The 19,004-nt window shown below is 44.5% G+C and overlaps 1 protein-coding gene across 6 annotated transcripts in view; it reads right to left on the bottom strand.

The window, feature by feature from the left end:
• Window positions 1-1,466: 1,466 nt before the first annotated feature.
• Window positions 1,467-19,004, bottom strand: part of MCM9 (minichromosome maintenance 9 homologous recombination repair factor) — a 104,713-nt gene continuing 87,175 nt past the window's right edge. For 2 of the 6 annotated variants that reach the window (XR_006264019.1, XR_006264025.1), the window contains 3 exons: window positions 18,057-18,217; window positions 10,613-11,044; window positions 1,467-5,855 (listed from right to left, as the gene is read on the bottom strand). The gene's annotated coding sequence lies outside the window, so the exon portion shown is untranslated. Of the gene's footprint in view, window positions 6,206-10,612; window positions 11,045-18,056; window positions 18,218-19,004 lie in introns of all 6 variants that reach the window. The other 4 variants (XR_006264022.1, XR_006264020.1, XR_006264021.1 and 1 more) reach the window with 4 other exon arrangements.

Here is a 19,004-nt window from a genome sequence, read left to right as displayed (position 1 = left end):
AACGCAGGGTTTTCAGGCCTGGCTTAGCTGTCAAGAGAAGGATAAGCATAAAAGACACAACTTCCCGTTTGTGGTGAGTCAGTTCTCAACCCCTAGTTCCAGTTAATGAAAGGTTTTGGCTGGCTCTGGTCTAATCCTGGTTCCATAACTGTAGTCCAGGTTCTGGGGAGCACACGGTTCGTGGTGGGCCCAGGGACACAGCACCACCAGACACATGGCTCCAGAGACTTTGACAACTGCCAGGTATGGTGCTCAGGACAATCATCATGTTCCCCTGAAGATCCTCCCAGGAGCTCCCATCCTCGCTGTTGATCAGCCCCTGTCCATTCACCCATCCATCCAGATAGCTGGGGATACGTCACAAAAAAATTACTTCTCAAAGATAAATTCAGTTTTCATATTGAATTATTATCCAGTTAATTCTAGCTACATAGATAATGCACTCGGGTAACAATTTGAAAACAAGTTTCCAGTTCCCTTTCCTCAATCAATTTAGTTCTGTAAAAATGCAAAAGATTAACACAATCACCTTAATATTATGATTAATGGATGTCTGTCATGCTGGATTGTCATAACTTAATGTTTCACCAGCTTCCCAAACCAAGTCTGTAGTTTCCCTTTTTATTCTATTAAAAAAAGAAATCTTGGTCTGAGAAGCCGGAAAAAAAAAAAAAAAACTTTTCAACATGCACCAAAAACATTTCCTAGCTTTTATTCGCAAGGAAATGGCAACCTACTCCAGTATTATTGCCTAGAGAATGCCGTGGACTGAAGAGCCTGGTGGGCTGCTGTCCATGGGGTCGCACAGAGTCGGACACGACTGAAGTGACTTAGCGCGCATGCATGCATTGGAGAAGGAAATGGCAACCCACTCCAGTGTTCTTGCCTGGAGAATCCCAGGGACAGAGGAGCCTTGTTGGGCTGCCGTCTATGGGCTCGCACAGGGTCGGACAGGACAGAAGTGACTTAGCAGCAGTAGCAGATTTTATTCTCCATTGCTATCCGCGATTTCCCAGAGAGGGAAAATCCTGTAAGAAGAATCCTACGTGGAGAGATCGCACAGGTCACAATTTACACTCTGTTTCCTAAGATGCCCAATTGTGACAAGCAAAAGCCAATTTAAAGATCTTTGGGGCACCCTCTAGTGGCTGAGCTGGAGAAGGAAATGGCAACCCACTCCAGTATTCTTGCCTAGAGAATGCCGTGGACAGAGGAGCCTGGGGCGGGCTTCAGTCCACGGGGTCGCAAAGAGCTGGACATGACTGAGCGACTAACACTGGTGGCTGGGCAGAGTCACGAGTTCGGCGTCGAGACCCAGAAGGCCAGTGATCTCTGAGGCGTTTTAAATGGCCATCACTAAATTTTCCATTCATCATTGCAATTGTATCCAGATCAGGAAAGCAGGAGGGAGTGGAAAGAATTTGGAATCACGAGACTTGGACTTGAATCAGAGCTCTGTCATTTACCAGTTATGTGAACCCATGTCTGGCCAGCAAGTTTCCATAGAGCTGAGGTTGAATCTGGAATTTCTCATCGGAGATAAGAGGCGACGTCAAAACTAAAGGCATATATGATTTAATTTCTGTCCAGAAAAGGCAATTGCATAGAGACAAAATGTAGGTTAGTGGTTGCCTGGAGTTGGGATGGGAAAGGGGATTAATTGTAAACAGACATGAAAGATCTTAGTGAGGTCAGGAAAATGTCCTAAAACTGTATTGTGGTGATGGTAGCACAACACAGTAAGCTTACTAAAAATCATTGCAATGTACATTGAAAATGAGTGGATTTCGTGATCCTTAAATTATACCTCAATAAAGGTGTTTTTAAAAACAACAGGAGGGGGCTTCCCTGGTGGCTCATTGGTAAAGAATCCACCTGCCAATGCAGGAGACACGGGTTTGATCCCCAAAGGGGAATTTATCACATGCCGCAGGGCAATTAAGCCCATGCGCCACAAGTATTGAGCCTGTGCTCCAGAGCCAGGGAGCTGAAACTACTAAAGCCGGCTGCCCTTGAGCCTGTGTCCTGCCACAAGAGGAGAAGCTCACGCATCGCAATGAGAGAAAAGCCCGTTTGCTGCAACTAGAGAAAAGCCTGCGCAGCAAGACCAAGGAGAGCCAAAAATCAGTTCATTCATTTAATTAAAAAAAAAAAATGGGGCGGAAAACAGAGTGGATAACTCGGAAATCCAGGTAGAGCTAGGAAGCTTGTACCTTGTACCTGGGTAGAAGGAAAGGGGAATGTGGGGTTAGGACGTGGGTGAGCAGGAAAAATGCCTAGGTTTGGAACATGATTGTGTCCACTTTCCATTGTCCATAGCTCTGTTGCATCGCCTGAGGTTCGCAGGCTGGAGGAGGAAATGTCACTGCTCCCCGGCTCAGCCTCCTATTGTAGGTAGGGGCAGGGCTTCTATGGACCCCACACAGAAAGTCTAGCCATTCGGGCATTTTTGATGGAAGGAAGACCATTAAAGCAGACATCTCGATGCAGTTGCATCAAAGTGACCATTATGAAATGTAAAATCTGTGTTTCTTTTCTTTTTTTTTATTTTTTTATTTTCACTAGTCGGAGGCCAACCACTTTACAATATTGTAGTGGGTTTTGTCATACATTGACATGAATCAGCCATGGATTTAGAAAATCTGTGTTTCTTTCATAACTTTTCTCCATAAAAGGTAATCCGGTGTGGTTGGGGAATAAGATGAGACCAAGGAGTGGGCTGGGAGAGAATGTCTCTTTTTCACATTATTTACTAACAGAAGCCTTGAAAGTGTGAGGATTTACAGAAGTATCAGGAGAATATCTGTCAAGGTGGGTAGAGGGAAACTTATTAGGAACTCTAAGAGAGGATAAATGAATTTGGTTAGTTTAGTTGTTGTTTGTTTTTTTTTAAAAAAAGAACAGAAAGAAAAAGAAAGGAAAAATAAGACACAGGATATTAGTAAATAGCATTATGTCATATATATCAAACAGGCTTACTACCCTCAGTATAACAGACACAAACCAGAGAAAAATGGGCAAAGGATCAGTACAAGTAATTCACAAAAGGAAAAATAATTGAAGAAGAAATATGATGTCAACATAAGAAACATCATTTAACCTGGCTACTAATTAATAAATGTTACTAAGAAAACAAGCTTTTTTTTCACCTATGAAATTGGCAAAGATTACAAAGATTGATGCTGATTATCCTTAGTGCTCAGAAAAATTGTTACAACTTTCTGGGGAGTAATTTGGCACTACACTCAAAATGTAAATATGGATACCTTCTGGTCCAGCAATTTCACTTTTGAGATTACTTTGTGTTAATAATTATGCTAATAATTAATTTCACATGTGTGAAAAGATATATATACATTAGGATGTTCATGACTGAGTTTATTAATTATAAAGGCAAAAAATATAGAAAGGTCCTCAAACACCCTTCAACAGGAATTTGATTAGTATTGTACACCTATTCGATATAGTATCTGCAGTAATTAAAAATGAATGTGATCTATTATGTATTTGGGTTACAGGGAAATATTTACAGTATGTTGCTAAGTAAAAAATATCAGTGTCATAATAGTGTGGAAGATATGACTCCATTCTTGTTTACAATAATAATGTGTCTCCCTGTGTGATGGACATGAAGTGCGCTGCCTAGATGCCTCTTCTGAAAAGGACTTGTTGCTGTCAGCCTGTTCAGGAACTGCCCAGCTGTAAGGCTAGGTCTCTCCATGTCCCACCCTCCTGAGCAGAGAGGCAAGGGCATAAGGTTGGCCATTTCAACCTAATAGTGAGCACCTCTGATGGGTTATTTTTCATCTCAGAGCTCCCAGTCAGATCTGCCAAGGTTGCAACATAGCTCAAGTTCTCTCTCTATCTGATTCTGCTTTCAACCCTTTCTTTCCATGGGTGTTGACCCCAAGACAGTTCTTGAGAAACATCCTGCACAATAAACTCCATCTCAGCATCTGCTTCCCAGAAAGTCCAAACCAGTGATTTTCATACTGTCCAGCAAACAAATTCTGGAAAAGATATTCACCAAGTATTTTGTTTCAGATGGGTTGTATGCCATAATTTTTGGCACTGTCTGATTCTTTTAAAATGAATATTTGTGTTTTCTTTTCATCAGATGAAGATAATATAGCAGGTTTTAATTTGGGAAAACAAAAGAGAAAAATTAACAGCTTGATTCTATTCTGGTCAAGATGACCACATCTAAGTATCCATATTGAAATGGCAGCATCCAAGCCAGTTGGTACTTGGCCTTCTGCATGGGGAGGGTGAGCTGTTTTGAACACCCTCCTGGCCTACACCCTTCCTACTGCTCTAGCTCTTGGTTCTGGTAGGCGTTTTGGCCCAACTCTCCGCAGGTTATCAGAATATTATTGAGGTTGCCTGTGAAGTGTGAGATGCAATTGGAGGGGGGGACCGTGAGGATCCACTGAAGGTGATGTGCACCCATGTGGATGGGAGTAGATGCACACAGAATGCTACATGCTGATAACTTCTCAAGCCTCCAGGGAGTCTCTCCTTTTTCGGCATGAGTGGGTGGAACATGTGTGCTGGGAGGGGAGCCAAGTGATATCTGCCCTCCAGATTCCTTAGCTCAGAGTCTTGAGCAGTTTGGCAAATTATCTTACACCACCTATACCAGAAGAATCCGTCTACTAGCTTTCTTCTGAGTATTTTGTGGCCTTTCCAGATTTTGGTCACATTCTTGGGGCCACATTGAGGGGTGTATGGAGACTACAGGGTCAGATGCCATTGCAGCTGAGAACAAAGTATATTGCATGGCTCACACAGTCTTAGGAAGTAGTGAATTAGTTATCACTGCGGCAGAGACCACAAGTCTTCACATGCTCCAAACATCTATTCTGGTCCCCTGGTCTCTGAGATTACCCAAGGAACTGGTGTCTGAGATACAAGTCCTGTCTTAATTTTTCTCCCAGTTGTGTATGAAAAAAAAAATACTGATAAAAGTTCTTTCTTTCTTCTTCAGCCAAAAAAAAAAAAAACCACCATGCAGTTCAAACTCTTATGGTCTTAGCTCCCAGTGCAAAACATATGTCAGAATCAAGCTGCCTCCTACAAAACAGAAATAGAGTCACAGATGTAGAAAACAAGTTTATGGCTACTAGGGGGAGACAGAGGGGTGAGGGATAAATTGGGAGACTGGGGCTGACATATACGCACTACTATATCGTGTCCGCCTCTTTGTGATCCCATGGACTGTAGCCCACCAGGCTCCTCTGTCCATGGGATTTTCCAGGCAGGAATACTGGAGTGGGTTGCCATGCCCTTCTCCAAGGGATCTTCCCAAACCAGGGATTAAACCCAGGTCTTCTGCATTGCAGGCAGATTCTTTACTGTCTGAGCTTCCAGAGAAGTCCTTTCTATGTAAACGGGAAAATTAATAAGGACCTACTGTATAGTACAGTACTCTACTCAATACTCTGTAACAACCTGTATGGGGAAAGAATCTGAAAAAGAGTGGATGTATGTATACGTGTAACTGACTGACTTTGGTATACACCTGAAACTAGCACCACACCGCAAATCAACTATATTCCAATAAAAACTGAAGAACAGAACAAAAAACAAACAAGGGGCTTTAAGCAGAAACGTGGCATCAGTCAAACCGATCTGCAGCACAACAAACGGCGCTCGAGATCCTCGCCAGCTCCGCAGTCGTGGACTGAACACCTGGGAGGTGACCCATCTGAGCTGCGGTGTGGAGCCGGCGGGCGAACCACAGCTGGTGATGGTCGGTCTCCGGGCACTCCTGGGTCCACGCACATCTGTAGGAGGGGTGGCAAAACCCGTTGTGTGACTTCTCACTCTGATGGACTCACAGAACGAAGACGTAGCTGAAAGCGGGTTCAGAGCTTTATTAAGCATTATTAGTTTCTCTAAACAAGCCAGAAATCAAAGCCAGATGACTGAACTTCCAATATTCAGAAAACTGAATTGATTAGAAACAAGACTACTGATGTACAAAATACACTTTGCTTCTGATGCTTGACAAATATAGTTTTGCTGCAGTTGTTTAAAATACAGCCTCTCACGGTTGGTGAGGAAACAAATCTGCTATGAATGTGCAAAGCAGCGACATTGTGTAACATGGGGCCTGAGGGCAGCGACCATATGGTTCACTTCTGCTGACAAGCGAGATCCGTGCTAGACTGCCTGTGAAGAGCTGCAGGAGTTCCTGGAATTTCTGTGTTACCAAGGGAGAGTTAAGGAATATTTACCAACTGGGTTTCTAAGGATCTATATTTACTAGCAAAATCTCAGTGTGAATAAGGTCATAAAATCAGTCATTTATTTAATATTCGCTGTGAGGCACTCTGCTAAGTCCTGATGCAAAAACAGAACATTTGAAATAACTGTTGTAATGTGTGGCCATCTTATGTAGAGGACAGAAAGCCTGTAGCTATTTGCAGATCCCAGCATTGCAAAATCCATGCCAAAACATGCAAAGTGAAACACACATAAAGGCGCGCGCACACACACACACACCCAGTGCTTTCTGGGCATGGAGAAGGAAGCTAAGTGTCCCTCTGGTTAAATGATACATTCTCTGACCTTTTTGATATTTGCAAGATAATTTAAGCCCTGAAGATGTCTTATGTGCCGGGTGATCTCCGGGATGCTCTGGGGTGGCTGTGGATCCCATATGCAACCATTGAAGTGTTGGAATTTTTGTCCTTTTTCTGCAGAGGTACATAGAGCTCCGTTGTTTGTTCTCTCAGGCGGCTCTTGCTGGCAGATTCTATGTACAGTCACAGAGGGCAATTCTCTTTCACTGGGGATGAGAACGCTGGGGGAGGAGCTCCCCTCTGCCCGGAGAGCCACTTGCCCCGACCCCAGCTGCTGGGAGGAGACGGCTGGGGCCAGCATGGGGAGGAGCTCAGACTCCACATCAGCAGTGAAGGCAGAGCCCCCAGCATCCCAACCCTGCCAGGCCCGCCAAGCCCCGGCATCTGTGCTGAAAATCCAGTCTGGAGAGGCTCCTCTCGGATGACACCTAGAGACAACTGAAGGAAACTGAATTCTGGGCAACCAACCGGAAAGGAATTGAGTGGAATGAAATAAGGGTTGTTCCCCCTCTGTGTGCATTTGTGGGGTGTCTTGGGCATGCCGTGGGTGAGGTGGGGAGTCCTGAGGGGTAGTGAGGAAGCACTGAAAACTCTTCTTGAGAAGCATCCAGTTAGATTTCTACCTCATGGGATGAGACAACAAAAATGAAATATTTCAGGTGGATGCTTTCATTTGTAAAAAAACCACAAAGAAAGAAAAGAGAACTTCTCAGTGAAGAAAAAAGAGGTTGTGGGCAGAACTGGGAAAAAAAAAATTTAGGAGCCCCCAACAGCATTTTGTGAGTGATTCAAGATGGAAAGCAAGAGAGAAGGAAGCTTTAAGGCCAAGAACCAGATCTCTGGTTTTGCAGATTCAGGGCTCCTACATCCTTCTCTTGGAAGTGGAGGCAAGGAGGACATTGCCTGAATCACCTACCTCTCACCCACCACTTACCCAGGCTGCTCTGTCTCTCTCTTAAACAAGGCAGTCTCTGAATTCTTTACTATGACAATTCCTTCATTTTGTTGCAAATAAGGAAAACATTTTTGAACCAAAACTTAGGACACAATATTTCTCTGTGGTCTGAAAATGGGGACAGCACTGTGCCTCTGAATGAAGGTGTTAAGATCCTTGAGATGGTTCACCTTTTAGGACTCCAAGGGTGCTCTGAGATGGGAAATGAGATTTTGGAAGCTTTTGAGGTGTGTTCCAGGTCTTCAAGTCATTGAGAGAACCATGTCTGACCTCAGGTGTTCAGTCGTGTATGATTCTTTGCAACCCCATAGCCTACAGCCCCCTAGGCTACCCTATCCATGGAATTTTCCAAGGCAAAGAAGACTGAAGTGGTTTGCCATTTCCTACTCCAGAGAATTCCCTGACCCAGGGATCGAACCCACATCTCCCACATCTCCTGCATTGGTAGGCAGATTCTTTACCACTGAGCCCTGTGGGAAGCCCATTCTGACCTCACAGACATGTTATTAAGAAGATTCATCCAGATAAATCTCAGGATTCAATGATCTCCACAGGCAGCCTCTGAAGGAATTCTGTTTTCCCAAACCATTTTTAACCTCATAAAGTCCAAAGAAAGTCAGAAATGACTTCTTTCATTTTCATTAACTAGGGGAGAAAAAAATCTCTAATGCATTTCCTTTCAATGGGCTAAAGTTCCCTTTCCAGGTTAATTGGAAATACAGGAAACAAAACATCGATATTGGCCTTTTGGTGGAGACGGGCTCAGGAGGTACTGAGGCCCACAGTGGAGGTGCTGTGACCAGGTGCAGGCAGTGGCCTCCAAGCTCCCATAGAAGGCGCATTAATTGTCTCTCCCTGTGTTCTCAGGCAATTGAGAGCTACATTACTTAAGATTCATGTGAGGTTATCGATTTCTTTGCTTAAATAAATGAATTTTTGAGGACATCCCATCTAGTCACACTGTCCTGAGTTCTGGCTGTGTCTTATTTGTGGGGGGATGGAGGGTAATTCTCCTTGTTGCTTTTATGTGTGGTGTGACAATTCTTGTCCCAGACTGGCTTTTCAAGGCTATTGTATACAAAAAAGTCTTGGAGGATAGAGATAGAGTCTCTTTTGGGGGCTGAGGTCAGATCTGTTTTCTGGTGAGGATAATAAAGGCCTTGTCTGCCTCCAGAACAAAGGCTGGGCAGGTTTGCTAAGAGCCCACTGTTAGAAAGACTGGAGGTTTTCTAAGCTCACAGTTCCTCAGCTTTGACATTAATCTACTGTGTGCACGGCAGCCACCTGGGCCCACATCAGCATCACTCCCATGGGTCCTGGGGCTCCAGAGGAAGCCACGAGAACGTGAAGCTCAACGCTGCCTGCTGTGCTGTAACAATGCCCTCGGTCTCTGAAGAAGGGCTCTATGTCTTCCACCTGCATCCATGAAGCTGTGACTGGCAAACTTGTTAGCCTACAAGCTGGGTAAAAATTTCAGCCTCCTCACAATTACTGACATCATTTTGTCATCTCTTTGGGTCATTTCATTTGAAGTTGGGGGGAATGCTGTGAGGATGTGATAAGGACAAGAAAGGTAAATTGAGTAGCTATTGTAAGTTTAATGTTGCTCTCACCAGGGGCCTGTCAGCTTCCCGGCTGTCTTTACTCTTTCCTTGTTCCCGTCAAAGCAAGCAACAGGCCAGGGTACGGTGGGGCACACCCTGAGTTCTGCAGGGCGGTGACTGCCTCTGTATACCAACCACTCTGCAATCCATGAATCTCTGTTTCTTACAACAGTTTTGAAAGTTAGGAACTGTCCCTGAACTGAAGCTGAGAAGGGTTAAGAAACTTGCCCAGGTGGCATTAGTGGTAAAGAACCCACCTGCCAATGCAAGAGATGCAGAAGACGCAGGTGCAATCCCTGGGTCGGGAAGATCCCCTGGAGGAGGAAATGGCAACTCACTCTAGAATTCTTGCCTGGAGAATCCCATGGGTAGAGGAGCCTGGCAGGCTACAGTCCACGGGGTCACAAAGAGTCAGGCATGTCTGAAGTGACTTATCACAGCCCAGTAATAGAGGAAGGATGCCTACCTGTATTCCTACCCTTATGTCCCTGATGCTGTGATGGATTCCCTGATTATAGGAAAATATAGACAATTATTATCTTCCCACAGGTGTTTTCAGTCTACTTAGAGAGAAGAGATTATGTAAATTGAAAGGTAAAGGGACCCTCCCAGATGAAGAATGAAACAGCAGCAGAGCCAGGCAGGGACGTTCCCCACTGCTGGGCGCAGTGAGCCATCCTGTGGGAGGCACACGGATAGCGGGGTTTAGGCTGGAGGGGCCCCGTGTCCGCTGGGACTGGACTCTGCGGCATCCGGCGCATCACAGAGCTCGATGAGGTCTACACGTCACCACTCCACTCACTTCCTCTCGACATTTCCCCCTCCTTCTGTTGTCACTTTATTGTCTTCAGCAAGGCCAGTAGCAAAGTTCACATTCCTCCCACCACAACGCCTGCTGCCTCAGTGATGCAAATGAAGTTTCCAGGGAAAACAGAAAATGCTGCAGTGGTGATGTCGGCCAGTCTGCTTAACTTCCTCTCCTCAAGTGACTGCCACTACCCCATTTCCTGATTTGCTGCCCTATTTTATTTGACCTGTATTATTGCCAATCCATGGGCTTCCCGGGTGGTGCAATGGTAAAGAATTTGCCTGCCAGTGCAGGAGACACAGGAGATGCAGATTCAATCCCTGGGTCAAGAAATCCCCTGGAGTAAGACATGGCAACCCACTCCAGTATCCTTGCCTGGGAAATCCCATAGACGGAGGAGCCTGGTGGGCTACAGTCCATGGGGCCAAAAAGAGTTGGACACAAGTTAATGCAGGCACGCGTGCACACACACACACACACTCTGCCAATCCACAGCAGTTCCTTCGCCTTTTCCCATTAGCATCTCTTCTTGAATGTAGAGTTATTGACAGTATTTCTTCACAACTGACTTAGAAATCTCTGTGCGGAAATGGGCTGAGAAGGACTGAGTCATGCATGATCTAAGACAACAATGACAGGAAGTATAAGTTGAGCTGACCTTTGACAGCAATGAGAAAGTAATCCATGACCTCAGCTTCCAGTCTGAGGTGTTTAATATGCATCCACCGGAAGCCCCAGCTCACGTCTCCGCGTCTTCTCCATGGGGGCTCGTTCGAGGGATGGCAGCAGTCCAGCCCTGCGTTTCCAGGAAATGAGACTTTGATTCCTTACGGTGTTAATTTAAAGGAAAGGAATGTTGATGGTTCTTGAAAGGGGAAGAGCGTTTGGGAAAAAAAATGCTGAATGAAAAGATAGAAAAATCCATAACCCACTTTCATTTTTAGTCCTCTGGTACCCACCACTGCAAAACCAAAGCTGTGAAATTCTGTGCTCTTTGAGTGGGTGGCAGAACATCTATATTTCCGAGCTCCTCTGTTTCTCTTGAGTTCACCAAACTCTTTGGCCCTGGAAATGCCTTCAGGGCACAGATCTGAAAACAAAAGTATGTTTACAAATTCACCCTCACCAGCAGTTGTAATATTACTGTATTTTCCCAGGAGAATTTTTATTCATCGCTGCTTTGGGATAGTGCCAAGGACAAACACACTCTAAAATATATCGGGGTTCAGTAGCTTCCTGTTAATTTGAACTATCATCAGAGTAGAGTTGGAGAAAATTATATAGTTAAGAAGCCATCTGGAGAGACAAGAGATGCAAAAGACCAAAGAATATAAGAACAGAGAGATGGTTCTGAACGTTAGGGGAATGACAAGTATTGCTACATGGGAATAACTGGATTGATCCTAAGCATGGAAGCTAACCGGGAAGCCCCAGTGCTGGACAAGAAATTTGAAAATTCTTTTCTTTCTACTGGGCTGTTTCTTCTTATTGAACTGTCCTCATTCTGTTCAGGACATGTAGCCTGGGTCTTTTGAATAGTGAGGGAGTAAAACAAAGAGCAATGATGAGACTAAAGACAGGGGACAGGCTTGGTCAGGGAGGGGGCACCCACAGCCAGCTCCTAAAATGAGAGAAGGAAAGTCATGAATGAAGACATCTTAGAGTCTGTTTACCAACAGTCTTTGACTAATTCTGCTGCTGCTGCTAAGTCACTTCAGTCGTGTCTGACTCTGTGTGACCTTATAGATGGCAGCCCACCAGGCTCCGTCGTCCCTGGGATTCTCCAGGCAAGAACACTGGAGTGGGTTGCCATTTCCTTCTCCAGTGCATGAAAGTGAAAAGTGAAAAGTGAAAGGGAAGTTGCTCAGTGGTGTCCGACTTTACCGACCCCATGGACCACAGCCTACCAGGCTCCTCCATCCATGGGATTTTCCAGGCAAGAGTACTGGAGTGGGGTGCCATTGCCTTCTCCATTGACTAATTCTACAAACAGTCAAACCAACCACAGTTTGCAGCCGGTCAGCCCAGCCCACTGCTGGCCATGGTTTGGGCTGATGTTAATCACTACGACTGCACACCTCCTCTCTCTGAATGACTCTACTGAGTTGTACCCCTGGCAGAGTAGGAGATGCTTTCAATATCCAAACTCGCCAAGTTTGTGTGCATGTGTGTGTGTGTGTGTGTGTGTGTGTGTGTGTGTGTGTGCACATGCACAGGCTCACATGTGGCAAAAACTGTAGGGGGGAGAAATTTTCAGCCCAGTCAGATTTGGCCTTCAGTATTATTCTATTTTGGCTTGTGGAACAAGCTTTATTTCTAGTTTATGTTTTAAATTCTTTAAAAAATATTTTTTCTTCCATTTTAATGTGGAAAATGTGACACACCCTTCAAGTAATAGTATCTTAAGATGAAGGAGATGTCATGAAAGTTGCGTATGACTTCAATGGGATTTTGTGTAGTAATAGTACTAGTGTTAGTCACTCAGCTCTGTCTGACTCTTTGAGACCTTATGGACTGTAGCCCGCCAGGCTTCTCTATCCATGAGATTCTTCAGGCAACAGTACTGGAGTGGGTAGCCCTTTCCTTCTCCAGGGGCTCTTCCCAACCCAGGGACTGAACCTGGGTCTCCAGCATTGTAGGCAGACTCTTTACCGTTTGAGCCACCAGGGAAGCCCATGACTCTATGTATTAATTCTAATATGTGTACTTCTGCCTGTGTCTCGGGCCTGGGCACAACTTTCTCTGCTTTTGTCCCTACATCACTTCCTTTAAACTGTCTATTTGTCTATTTCCATGTCTCCTCTGTTTTTGCCTGCTTTTCCCACACTTTCCTTTTTTCCCATTCATTTTTTTTTTCAAAGTTAGACTGAACATCAACCACTGTATTGTATTGTTTCTAAGAATTATAAAATTCTTCCTTCTCCCTGAATCCAGTAGTTTTTCATGCAGGCACTTCAGTTGAACTTTGAAATTTCAGTGCCCTTGAGAAAAAAAAAAAATGTGCTTGACTATTTCCCCAATCCAGATGAGTTTCCCAGAAATGTCCATCAGGTCACCCCTACACTCATCTACAGAAAATATTGATGCCCTTCAATGTTCAAGGCTAGAAAGAAAAAGTCAGTGAAAGGAGACTCCAGACTCTCAGGTGCATAGAGAAATGAGACAATACTTAACATAAAAATGAAACATTTCATTAAACTACTTGATTTTAAACTTTTCAAAACAAGAAAAATATGGCTCTGTAAAGCATGAATGGCTCAGCTCGTAAAGAATCTGCCTGCAATGTGGGAGACCAGCATTTCATCCCTGGGTTGGGAAGATCCCCTGGAGAAGGGAAAGGCTACCCACTCCAGTATTCTGGCCCGGAGAATTCCATGGACTGTGTAGTCCATGGGGTCGTAAAGAGTCGGACCCTACTGAGCGACATTCACTTACTTATTTACATGAAGTAGCAATGGAAAATGTGACAACTTGGTCGAAGTTTGAAAATTTTTCGAATCTACAGAGTTTTTCAATCTTAAAACAATTTGGACCTTTGACTAGAATGGTCCCTAATTTATTTCTCAGAAAACACACCCCCGAAGAGCCTCAGGCTACACATTTTCCAGAATCCTGGACACAGTGAAACCACCACAGCTGCTGGCTCACAGGTAGTCAGTACTAAATACACGTGGGTTGAAATTCATTAGAGAAAAAGTAAGTATGCTGGAAATTAGTTTTCCCTTGGAATGTACTATTACACTTTCTAAGAATCTCTCAATGGCCTATAATTGCTGGAAGGCCTCATGTTTCACACCAATAATTCCAGTATTAGTGGGAAACTCAGAAGACATGAGGGAAGACGGAATTCATTATTAATGAAGGACTGTCGCCCTCTAAGGAAACGCAGTGCACTTAACGCCCCGCTTACCTCATCGTCCATCAATAAATCCATGCTCTCTAATTGTTTATGGCTCCCCTCGGTAGCCTCACTGGAGGGGATGACAGCCAATTAGCAAGCGTGCTTCGGCCTTAATTAAGCTGCCCTTCCCTGTCTATGACACTACCTAATATGAATGGAGACTGTGGCTGCTTTATTTTACTCCCATTATGAGAACGCCCATTTATTAACTTAATAAAATTACTTTCTTTAAAACATGATCCAATTAAAGCTTTTCTTATCTAATGAAATGTATATTTTTTTTATTTTAAAGGAGGAGGGGAATTCACTTAGAAGATTTCTGTTTTGCCTCCCCCTTCTCTCGCTTCTTTTTTTTTAAATTTTATTTATCTATTTATTTTTGGCTGCGCTGGGTCCTTGTTGCTGCTCACGGGCTTTTCTCTAGCTGTGGTGAGCAGGGACTACTCCCTGTCACAGTGTGCGAGCTTCTCCACGTGGAGGCTCCTCTAGTTGGGAGCATGAGCTCCAGGCACGCGGCCTTCAGTAATTGTGGCTCCCGGGCCCCAGAGCACAGGTTCAATAGTTGTGGTGCATGGGCTCGCCTGCTCTGTGGCATGTGGATCTTCCCGGATCAGGGGTCGCATTCATGTCTCCTGCATTGGCGGGCCGATTCCTTACCACTCAGCCACCAGGGAAGCCCCTGAGCATCTTCTTACTCATGGTCTATGAGGCTATTATTTTGCCAGGGCTGCTCTAAGGAGGAGAAGGCAATGGCAACCCACTCCAGTGTTCTTGCCTGGAAAATCCCATGGGCAGAGGAGCCTGGTAGGCTGCAGTCCATGGGGTTGCACAGAGTCGGACACGACTGAAGCGACTCAGCAGCAGCAGCAGCTGTAAGCAAGTGCCACCGACTGGGTGGCTGAAACCACAGAAATGCATTTTCTTGAAATTCTGGAGACTAGAAATTTGAGATCGAGGTGTTGGTAGGATTGGTTTCCTCTAAGAGCTCTCCCCTCAGCTTTTAGATGGCCATTGTCTCCCTGTGTCTTCATCCATGTGACCTCCATGGTGGTGTCAGATTGCCCCCTTCTTAGGAGGACACCTGTCAGACTGGATTAGGGCCCACCCTAATGGACTCATCTTAGCATAATCACCTCTTAAAAGGCCCTTTTTCCAAATACCGTCACATTCCGAGGTACTTGGGGTTAGGACTTCGAAATACAAAATTTGAGGGGACGCAATTCAGTCCCTGACTGTGAGGATGTGGTGACATTTGCGGGGAGAGGCATAGAGTGTATGGTTAAGGACACTGCTTCCAGAGCCAAACCATCTGGGCTCAGATTTCAGCTTTTCCACTTCCCCTTGTGTGACTTTGGGCAAGTCACTGAAATTCTCTGACCTTTAGTTCCTCTGTCTGTAAAATGGGCTAATAATGATGCCTACCTCAGGAGGCTTTCTATGAAGAGTAAATAGATGCTTTATACATAAAAAGCCCTTTATAAATGTTTGCTATAATTATTTCAAGCCTTTTCCTTAAAATGCTTAAAGACTGCTTGTATGTTTTCCTCATAAGGGAAATGAATGCTGGATAAACATACTATAAAGATGTGAAGAACATTTTGATCCCCACGGTGTCATGAATGGAGATGATTATTTTTTTTTAAATCACTCCTTGCTTCCAAGGTAACCCAGCTTGGAAATAGAAGAGGCCAGGAATCTCTCACCAGGAGAGTGGTGAGTGAGTGCCTGGTTATCCCAGCTGTGCTGGATGCTGCTAAAGAAAATCTCCCCAGAGCAGCACCCAGAGTCCTGAAGCAGGAGCACCATGATCGGGGTGAGGCAGGGTGGGGACGGGGGAAGGTTGGGAAAGAGGCAGATAAGAGAATCAGAGGGCGTTAAAGGAACACGGTTCCTACTATGTTCTAGACTCTAGCAGGAAGCCTGCTCATGAGCTACCTTACCGGAGGCTCCCCCAATTGGCCTGCAAGCACTCCTAATACCCTGAGTGCTAAACCTATACCTATGGTAAAACTCCTACAAGAAAAGATTGGGCTCGGGCTTCCCAGTGGTAAAGAATATACCTGCTAATGCAGGAGACACAAGAGATGCAGGTTCGATCCCTGGGTGGGGAAGATCCCCTGGAGGAGGAAATGGCAACCCATTCCAGTATTTTTGCCTGGAGAATTCCATGGACAGAGGAGATTGATGGGCTACAGTCCGTGGGGTCACAAAGAGCTGGACACGACTGAGCGACTGAGCAAGCTTCTTGACATAGGCCTCTGTGATGATTATTTTTGGATTTGACACCAAAAGCAATAGCAACAAAAGCAAAAATAAGCAAGCGGGACCACATCAAACTAAAGAGCTTCCACACAGCAAAAGAACTCATCAACGAAATGAAAAGGCCACCTACCAAGTGGGTAAAAATATTTGTAAATCATATTCCTGATAAGGGATTAATATCCAAAATATATAAAGAATTCATATAACTCAATAGAAAAAAACAAACAATTTGATTTAAAAATGGAGAAGCTGAATAAACATTTCTCTAAAGAAGACATACAGATGGCCAGTAGGTACACGAACAGGTGCTCAACATCACCACTCATTAGGAAAATGCAAATCAAAACCACAATGAACTATCACTTCACATCTATTTGAATGGCTATCATTAATTAAAACAAGAGATTAACAAGTGTTAATAGGGATTTGGAGAAAAAGGAACCAACTGTTGTGCACCATTGGTGGGAATGTAAATTGGTGCTGTCACAATGGAAAACAGTATGGAGGTTCCTCAAAACACTAAACATGGAACTACTGTCTGATCCAGAAATTCCATTACTGGGTATTTATCCAAAGGAAATAAAAACAGGCCCTGTACCACCATGTTCAATGCAGCATTATTCACAGTGACTAAGATATGGAAAAAACTAGCATTTATCAATGGAAGAATAAAGAAGATGTATACATATACAATGGAATATTATTCATCCAAGAGAAAAGACATCCTGCTGTTTCTGATTAACATGGATGAAACTCAAGGGCCTTATGCTAAGTGAAATAAGCCAGACTGAGAAAGACAAACATTGTAATGATATCACTTACATGTGGAATCTAAAAAAGCTGAACTCATAAAAACAGAGTAGAAAGGTGGTTACCAGGGGCTGGGGAGTCTAGGCAATGGGGAGATATTGGAGAAAGACGACAGACTTATAGAAAGAAGATGAAGCAGCTCTGGAGAAGGCACAGCATGGTGACTACAATTAATAATATTGTATTATGATCTATACAATGGAATATTATTCAGTCATCAAAATTAATGAAATAATGCTATCTGCAGCGCCATGGATGGACCTATGGATTGTCATACTGAGTGAAGTAAGACAAAGACAGACAACTATTATATGATATCACTTATATGTGAGATCTAAAAACAGGATATAAAGGAACTTATCTATAGAACAGAATTACAGATATATAAAACAAACTTATGGTTACAGGGGGTAAATTGAGGGAGGAATAAATTGGGAGACTGGAATTGACATACACATACTATTGTATATAAAATAGATAACTAACAATGACCTACTATATAGCACAGGGAACCCTACTCAGTACTCTGTAATGACCTATATGGGAAAAGAATCTAAAAAAGAGCGGAGGTATGTTTCACTTTGCTGTATACTTGAAGCTAACACAACACTGTAAATCAACAATACTCCAATAAAAATATAATACAGTATTATATACTTGACAGTTGCTAAGAGATTAATTTTAATTGTTCTTACCACAAAAATAAAATAATTACGTGGCCAGCACAATGGTGGTAATCACACACTATATAAATGTATCAAGGCAACATTCTGTACACCTTAAACTAACCAGTATGCTATGTGTTAATTATACCTCAACAATAAAAAAAATAATGCAGGCAATGGCTTGGGATATTCTTGGCGTTTTTTTTAAGCTTCAGATTAATAAAAATCTGAGACCCTCTTGGATTAGAATCTGCCTGCCTGTCCCCTCTTCCCAAAGGTAATACATTATCAAACACATATTCTTTCAGAGTATATACTTCTATAACATGAACTCTGACCTCATGGCTCGGAGGGTTTCAAGGCCCTGCTGCACCTCTTCAGGTTCACTTTTTCAGAAAATGGACCCTGTTCCATAATGATTGAATGGGGTGCACCCTGAGGCGCCCCCGTCCACTCTGGCCCACCTTTCAGCTGAGCTGTGCGTCGGCTGGAAGTGCCCGAGGAGGCTGATTTTGGAAGAGATGTTTTCATCATGAGAGTTAAATGCAGGCAGGTCTCCGGCTTCTGCGGTTGAGTTTAGCATTCCAGCCTTTTTGGTTCCTCTGTCAGAGATCCTTCATGCCCCCTAGCGGTGAGAGCAGCAGACAGAACCGACTGGCCTACATTCCCTTTCCAGGGGACTAGGCCTTGTCAGGGGCTTCCCTCTAAGCTCAGTGAGAATTCTCACTGAGCCAAGAGGGAAGCTAAAGAAGTGGGAGTTAAAGAATCTGCCTGCAATACAGGAAACCTGGGTTCGATCCCTGGGTCAGAAAGATCCCCCGGAGAAGGGAATGGCAACCCACCCCAGTATTCTTGCCTGAAGAATCCCATGGACAGAGGAGCCTGGAAGGCTACAGGTCACGAAGAGTCAGACATGGCTGAAGTAACGAACACACAGGGCTTGTCAGAGTCACCTTTGTTCAAAGCAAATAAGCACAGGAAACGAACAAACAGTAACCCCTTGCGGATGGTTATCTAGGGTTGGGCGATTGGATTTGATGGAAAACAACAGGGGACCTTTGGCCGGGCTGCACCTAACTGTCCTTCACGGCAGCTTCCTCGGTGCGTTCTACGTGGCCCAGAGCCCAGCAACGTGATGGCCCCTTGTCTGTGCAGCCGCCTGCAGTGTTCCTGCACTGACTTAGGTGCTGAACGGGGGCTGAGGCGTGGAGGAGTCCCCTGCCTTGGATATGGAGCAACTGCCCAGGTCTGCCGGCTGAGGAAAGGACCTGCCCTCAGCCCAGCACTGCAGCCCTGGATCACTGCCCATGGAAGAGGGCTGCTGCTGCTAAGTCACTTCAATCATGTCCGACTCTGTGTGACCCCATAGACGGCAGCCCACCAGGCTCCTCCGTCCCTGGGATTCTCCAGGC

This window comes from Cervus canadensis, chromosome 20 (genome assembly GCF_019320065.1).
Source record: "Cervus canadensis isolate Bull #8, Minnesota chromosome 20, ASM1932006v1, whole genome shotgun sequence".
NCBI classification, from domain to species: domain Eukaryota; kingdom Metazoa; phylum Chordata; class Mammalia; order Artiodactyla; family Cervidae; genus Cervus; species Cervus canadensis.
The sequence above is the reverse complement of the archived record's forward strand: the minus strand, read 5'-3'. Positions and strand labels throughout refer to the sequence as shown.